The sequence below is a fragment of the Triturus cristatus genome, chromosome 8, assembly GCF_964204655.1.
Source record: "Triturus cristatus chromosome 8, aTriCri1.1, whole genome shotgun sequence".
Lineage (NCBI taxonomy): Eukaryota > Metazoa > Chordata > Amphibia > Caudata > Salamandridae > Triturus > Triturus cristatus.
Window position 1 is genome coordinate 655,536,063 of NC_140591.1, and position 7,797 is coordinate 655,543,859.

Sequence of the window (7,797 nt, forward strand, 5' to 3'; positions counted from 1 at the left end):
TTGTTTTTGAAAAATTGATTGTGTAACTGACTGATTAAGTGTATCATAGTGAAAACATGGCTTAGTGAGTAATCTTTAAATATGTTAATATCTGTATCAGTCTCTCACTTTGTGTATAAATGGCTGCATGGGTTGGTGAGTAGCTACATGGGTGTCTATATAGGTTATTAGTTGGTTTTTTGAGCATCAGTCTGAGTGTCTGCATGGTTTGTTGGGGGGTATTACGTAATGCATAGGTTCATGATTGATTGAGTCACTGTATGTGTTGAAGACAGCATGTCTGCAGGACTGTATGGGTGGATGAGTGTGTGTATGGGTGTGTTAGTGAGTGAATGACTGTCTCAATAGTGTGTCTATGAGTATCTACATATGTTTTAAACTAGTATATGTGACTATTGGTGACTATATGTGAATATATGTGAGAGTGTGAGATTGAAAGAGTTCCTGTATGAATAAGTATGTTTTTCTATAAGTGATTGTTTTAAACACTAAGTATGTGTAAGTTCCCGTAGAAGTAAGTGTGTTGGTGTGTGTATAACTGTATATGCAAGTAAATGTATGTTTGATTCTTTATTAGCATGAGTGACTATGTGTGTCAGTAACTCTATGGATGAGAGGCATTGTGTTACAGGATGTATAGGTGTATGAGTACATATGATGAGTGAGTACATGTATGAGTGACTGTACAGTACTGTTGGTGAATGAGTGGATGTGTATGTGGATCTTAGAATTTCTGAAGAGGTTGTTGTAACTGGTATTAGTATGTCGATTGTTTTGTAAATTTTACTCTCTATTTTTGAATGTGTGTATCAAAGGTTATATTAGGGGGACAGGAGGTCTGCCACTCTACCTCAATGATGATGTCATCAGTGATGTCATCAGTGATGTAATTTGAGATGTCATGAGTGATGTCATGAGTGATGTCACTGACCATGTCATGAGTGATGTAATATGTGACGTCATCAGCAGTGCATTGCGGGGGCGCGAGTTATAGTTAGCTGAACTAACTATAACGGGGGAATTTCATTGGTTTTGTATGAGAGAAATGTCCAGCTAACTATAACATGTGTGAAACCTATGGTTTTTTTAGTGAATTTGCAAGGTTTTTTAAATGCTAATTCCTAACTATAACGTGTGTGAAACCTTTGGTTTTTTCAGTGAATTTGTACGGTTTTTTAAATGCTAATTTTTGAATTATTTAATTAAATAATTTTTATTTTATAATAAAAATAAAATTCCTATGTATTCATTTATATATTATCTGTATCCTTATATTTGTTTTTTCTTTTTTTTAAAAAAAATTCAAATTGTATAAAGTTGAACAGTTTTTTTAATTTTAGCAAATAATTTTTCTCCACTTTTTTTTTTATATAATTTCTTGGGGTGCGCGCTCTCAGCGCGCACCTAGTACGTTTTCGTAAGTTTTTTATGAATACCGTCGTACGTTATTTACGTACGCATACATACGTTATAGTGCGCGCTGGGAGCGCGCACCAAGTACGTATGCGTACGTACGTACGCTTGCGTGCGTGCGTCGCGGTTCACGCGGTTCACTTCCGCATACGCTTAAATTACGCGCCTTAACGTTCGCGTATACGCGTGTGCAACGTATGCACGTTACGTACGCGCATATGACGTTCGCGCATGCGTAATCACGAGGTGCGCGCTGGGAGCTTGCTCTGTGCGCGCACCTCGGGGTATGTGATGAATAAAACAACACTTCTTATTGGTTATCATTACTTTCAGTTTCTGATTGTTTCAACACCATACCCAATCCCCTCATGGCAAGTCATGTGATCAAGATTCATCACTTTTGAATGGTTTGAAGTACTTTCAGTTCTAGATTCTTCCCAAACCACACCTACTCCCCTCATTATTAGTTCTGATTCCTTTGGAGAAGGAGCTATTCTGTTGTTGAGAGACAATGGCTGAACAGCAACCAACTTCAGACAGTGACCACTTGCTCAGCCGACGACATCTGCAGCAGCTCAGCCGAGCACATCTTCGGCAGCTCAGGCGAGCACTTCAGCTGCAATGGTGCCTTCACCTGTGCACCTCTTATTGGTCCACCTTGTTTGGCTTGGTTGTCCACACGGTGCACTTTTTGCGGTAATCTTATTTCTGTGGGGGAGACCAGTCTTGATCTCCTTCAGAGAAAATTTGATGCGCATCAGTGCTCTAGGCCATAGATGTTTTTTTCTTTTTTTCGTTTTTCTCTTCCTGTTTCCCTCCATTAACTCAAGGGCTCTTTTAAGAGCCACTTAAAAACTAAACCCCCAACATTTTTGGGGGGATTTTTTTTTTTTTTTTTTTGGGGGGTGCGCGCACCCTGCGCGCACCCAAGGATGTTTTTAAAAATTATTATTATTTTTTTTTTTTTAAATTTAATGTACAAAAAGAGGTGAAGAAATGGAAACATGAAAAGGGAGGATTGAGAAATACAAATATTTTTCACTTACTTTTTAACCCCTTCGACGCTCATGACGGAACGGTTCCGTCATGAGCGTCGGTTGAGCTGTGCTCATGACGGAACCGTTCCGTCATGACCACGCCCGCGCAGGTAACGGTCAGCACAGCGGGGGAATCTGCCCCGCATGGAAGGGGTTAAAAAAAAAAAATTATTTTGAAAACATTTTTTTTTCAAATATTTTCCAAGTGAACAGAAATTCTTTTTTTATTTTTTCTCTCTAGTTCTGCAAAAAAAGAAAAAAAGTATTAATATTCAATCATACATTACAAAAAGCATTACATGTTTTTACTAACCCTGGGCATAGATCGCGTAGCCGCGCTCGCGAAGCTTCGCGAAGGTGTCATTGCACTACGCGACCTTCGCGTAGCTTCGCGAGCTTGCGTAGTTGCTTGTGACAACCTGTTCGCGATGGCTTTTTCTTGTTCGCGAGCGCGGTAAGCATGTTCGGGGAGCTGTTTGCGTGCTCGGGGGATATATCTCGCGATCTTACCCATGCGGTCGCCAATGGGCGCGGCCATCTTGTTTTTCTATTGTCCCGCCCGCTCGCGATGCCTTATTTCCTGTTCCGGGTCGCGGATAGCGTGTTCGCGATGTGCATTGACGTGTTCGGGAGCGCATTTTACTTGTTCGCGATGAATAGTACATGTTCGCGAGAAATATCGCGCGAGCTTACCCACGCGGTCGCGAATGGGCGCGGCCATCTTGTTTTTCACTCTATGCCATGGTTCTGGGCCTACTTTTGTATCCTCCCTTTATCTTAGCAATCCTTTGTCTTTAAAGCCTTTTTTCTGACTTTTTTTAGTTATTATCTTTCTCTCTGTTTGCCTCAGTTTATATTTTGCATTTTATTTCTACTTTTACTGTGTTTTTGTTACTTTTATAAAGTTCTTTCTATCTTCTTCCCCCTAACTTTTTTTCCCCTTCGAACTTTTCTTTTCCGCCTCCCACCCACCCCAGAACCATGGCCAAGGGCACACCAAGTCCCAAGGGCAAGGGACCTGCAGGCGCAGAGAAGCGCCGCCTGCCTTGCGGCAGAATGCGTCCTGCAGGGGTGCAGGCCCGGCAACTGTTTGGGGAGGAGGAGGTGGCGGCTCTTGTTTTCTTCATCCAGCGCCTCCTCCCCTTGACCTTGGCAGCAGGCGGCAGGCCCGGCTCCGGGTACGCTACCCAGGAGCGGCACCGTCGGTGGGCGAAGGTGCGCCGGGCCGTGTTCCTGTGCTCTGGGATCCGGCGCACCCACAACCAGCTAGCCCACCGGTGGTCCGACATCCTGGAGCAGGACCTGTTGGACCTGCTAGGTGTCGAGGTCGTCGGGCTTGGTGAGTAACTGATTGTGTATATTAAATTAGATGAACAACAAGATTACTGCTGCGTGCCAAGCGTTGCTGGTAAATTACGTTCCAAAAAGCAAAATGTTCTTTGATTTAAGGACCCAGGTGCACGGTGGTACTCTTACTTGTTTGCAACTTAGTTTGCGCTAGCTTGTGCTGATGCTAATTATGTAAGAGTTTACTTTACAGAACTGAAGTTAGGTAATGCGATTTGCTAGAGAGACTCTAGTCCTTCCATTGTCCTACTGTGAAATAGTGGTGGATGGATTTTGGATACTAGGTTTAGTTTGTTAGTATTAGTTACTAATTGTTTTATGCAGTCTGCGTGACGCATCCTCTGTCACTGAGTGCTGCTTACCCCAGTCCTCCGTCGAACCTTTTGTACTTTGTTTAGTGAGTGATAGGCTTAGCATGGTCAGTCAGTAGCAGAACTAGATCAGAATTATGCAACCAACCCACAATTTGTTGTATGTATGTATGCACTAATGTATGCAACTATGCATGTGTCGTGTCCTCCATCTCATCTGTGCATTTGATGGCTGAAAAAAATGGAAGCATACTTAGTGAACAATTGGCCCGTCTGGAATAGGTGGTGTAGGTCAGGTGGTACTTACTAGGCTTTGTTAGTATTTTTAATCAGAATGATCATGGAACACTGGAGTGTTCATAAATAAGTAGACGATCCGTAAATGCACTAGGAAGCAGCCAGTAGTCGATCCATCTGATTAGATCGGTCAATTTTATTGCACTTGCTGTTTCCTAAAATGTTGTTTGACTTATTTTTCCAAATGATTTATTATTAATTTTTCTCACAGCACTAATGTTGGTCTCTTTCTTTATTATATTTTACATGATCATCAGCACCACCCAGGGGCAAGAAGACGGGGTCGGAGTCGGCGGGGGAACCCCAGGACCGCTCCTCTACTGAGGCTCCTGCAGCTGGCCCCAGTAAGTCCTCCATTGGTTAGATTGACATTTATATTTCCCTAAATGTTATGTTACTGCATCTTTTTTTCCCAAACTCTAAATTATGGTTCCACTTTCTAAATCTCTTTTTTACAAAAGCTTACTTCTTTGACCTTGACTATCTGTTTACTAATTCTGTTTATCCCTGCCTCTAAGTTGCTTCTAACTCCCTCTGCTATGACTCTCTGTACTACTACTACTACTACTATTACTATTATTACTCTGTGTGTAGCGAAGCTTGCACAGTTGCCCACTCTTTAATAGAAGGTTTTCTTTGCAATAATAAAACTCTGATTGACCAATAGCTCTAGCCACTGTGTCCTGTCCTTTGGGTTGTCCTCTTCAAGTCTTCTCAATGTTGAGGCTTTGAGAATTACCACAAACAAAATGGCCAACCAGATATTTGACTAGTATTTTTGATCGGATAGTACATGATACTACTATTGTCTAGTGATTCTGCAGAGCCACATACAGAACTATGCACAACAAAATAGGATGTTGCTGATGGGAGGTTGGACCTTACTGATCACACCTCAGTCCCAAGAACCCAGGATCCCCTGACCGACTAGCTATAGTGTCTCACATTAGGGTCCCACTCCCGACCCCCCCCCACGAAGAAGATACACAATGTTGATGATGACTGAGACAGAGACAACCCAGAACATAATAAGAAACACCATTTTGCTCACACACTTGTGTAAGTCCACTCCACCACACCAAATACCACAGAGTCTACGTGTAAGTTCAAAAGGTTTATTTGAAACAAGTATCAAACTCTGCACATCGTTAATATGAAATTTAATTTACTACAGCCATAGTCAATAAGCCAGCAAAAAGCCTAACATTAAAACAGTAAACATTTACAAGTGCATGATTGACAACAAGAACAAGAGCCAAGATCTTTTGAATTCTGGAAGACCCCTCACCGTTGAACGTAGAAATACTCGTTACATCATCTTGCATCCAATATGCTCTGTAAATCTCTGGTTTGTAGAAGGGAATCTTCCGCCTATGATATATGAAAAAAACGCTGCGAGTTAGCCGTTAGATAGTATACTGGTGAATGCTAGCATTTTGCAGTCATGCCAAAAAGTGTAACATGTATGTGATGGCTAAGCAATATAAACTAAACAAAGTCAATAAGTTGGGTTTTTTTCGACCTCTTCACTTGTACGCAACAGTCAAGTGGCCTCAAAGGCATCTACTGCACATGTCAATAAGCTGGCAGGTATAATATGCACCAAAAGAGTAGTAGTCGACATGATGAATCTAAAAGGGTTACTCATGGCTCAGGCTAACTTTCAAAAGAGTAGAGTAGGACTAGATGACCCTAGGAAGTAGAACCATATCCTACTAGTGTCTGTCTACTGATTGTACTTACTGTCTAGTGCTGATATATGTTGCATCGCATTAACTTTTTTTTCAATGTTCCAAGTGAACACTTAAAATAGGGGGAGGTTTACAGGCATCTAAAAAATTTGTGATGCTTTTTTCTAGGTACACTACCATCCACCAGTGCCGTCGGGGCCAGCGATGCGGCCATTCCGGAGGGGGCAGGCGAACTGGCGGCACCTGCAGGAGACACAGGGCCCAGGGGGGATCCAGCAGCAGTGGCCGGCGGCGGTAAGTTATATTCATTACTTCTTGACATTACAGCTAGATGGAACTGTGTTCACTATTTCACTGTACTGTGCGACTTATTATACAACGGTTGAAGAAGACACCCTTTACGTAGCATTACCAGCGTGAGTAGAGTAACCAATGGCCTCTTCTATTCGACTCCAAAATCAGCTGTGAATGTTTTATGGAGAAGACAAACTCATATCAGATGACCTTGATGGATGTGTTGAACAAAGAGGGAAAGCACTAAGGGTGGAAGGACGGGCGAGATAAACAATATGACTGACTGGCAGAGAAGGATATGTTGTTGGAAGCATGCATAGGTGGCTGATAGTAATAAGATCAGATGCATGGGTTGTTGAAGGATGGGTGGAAGGTGAAAGAATGCCTGCCTGGGTGGGCGACACAGTATGGGTGGATAGTACTAGATAGCAAGAATCAGCGGTGTTTTTGATTCAAACTCAAAGCCAAGGCAAGGAAGGAGCAGAAGCATGGGTGTTTGTTGGTGAAACCACCTAAGGTTTGTTAAGAGATATTTAAAAAAGGATAGACGTTTACTTTAATGTATGTATGCCTGGATGTACTACCACCAAGATACAGTATAGGTGGAAAGTGTCACTGGAGATTCTTACTTTGAAGAAAATGTAAAAGAAACTGCGCGACAGTAGCAAAGCCGAGGGGAATCAAGGTAGTATTATGAGCATACAGTACACTTGTAGTAGTTTGCAAGCACGTCATATATTATCAAGCGGAAACCCCTTCCTCCCACTCTGGGGACCACTCCCTACCTATTATTATTAATGTATTCTCGATTGGGGCAGCCAGCCTGCAAAGGGTGGCCTATCTGTTGTTTATGGATATTGGGTACACAATCAATGAAAGCAAAGTACCCTCTGCAGTAGCGGTTGGTGGTGGGAGTGTTGGCGGGCGGTGACATGGTGAAGTATTTCGGGGTTCCCAAGGCCTACACGCTCCAGAGATTACCCACATACACAAAAGAACTGTTGGCACGGAAGCTGTAAAAGGCAAAGAACAAATTTATTAAGACCCCATGGGGTGGTGGTACACTCAAACAGCACCCTTCGGTATTGCAAAAGGTATCACACCGAACACCGGTGTGACCCCGTTTATATACAATTTTGGGGCAATAAAAGATAGGCGGCACAAGTTAAGACGCAGTTTTAGAGACATACATAGTCATGTTTTGGAATACTGCCAGCTCATTGGAGGGTTTCAAACCCGCTGGTCAGTTAGCGGCACATTCCTGAAGGTATACGGGTCAGTGAGAACTGCGCATGTGTGGCTTGACCAGTACTAAAAATATCCTGTTGCTGGGCAGATGTGAGTGGTCAGTGGAATGGACAAAGGACTAAAGGGCACGTCGGCCACGAGGCCGCTCAGGATCTAAGA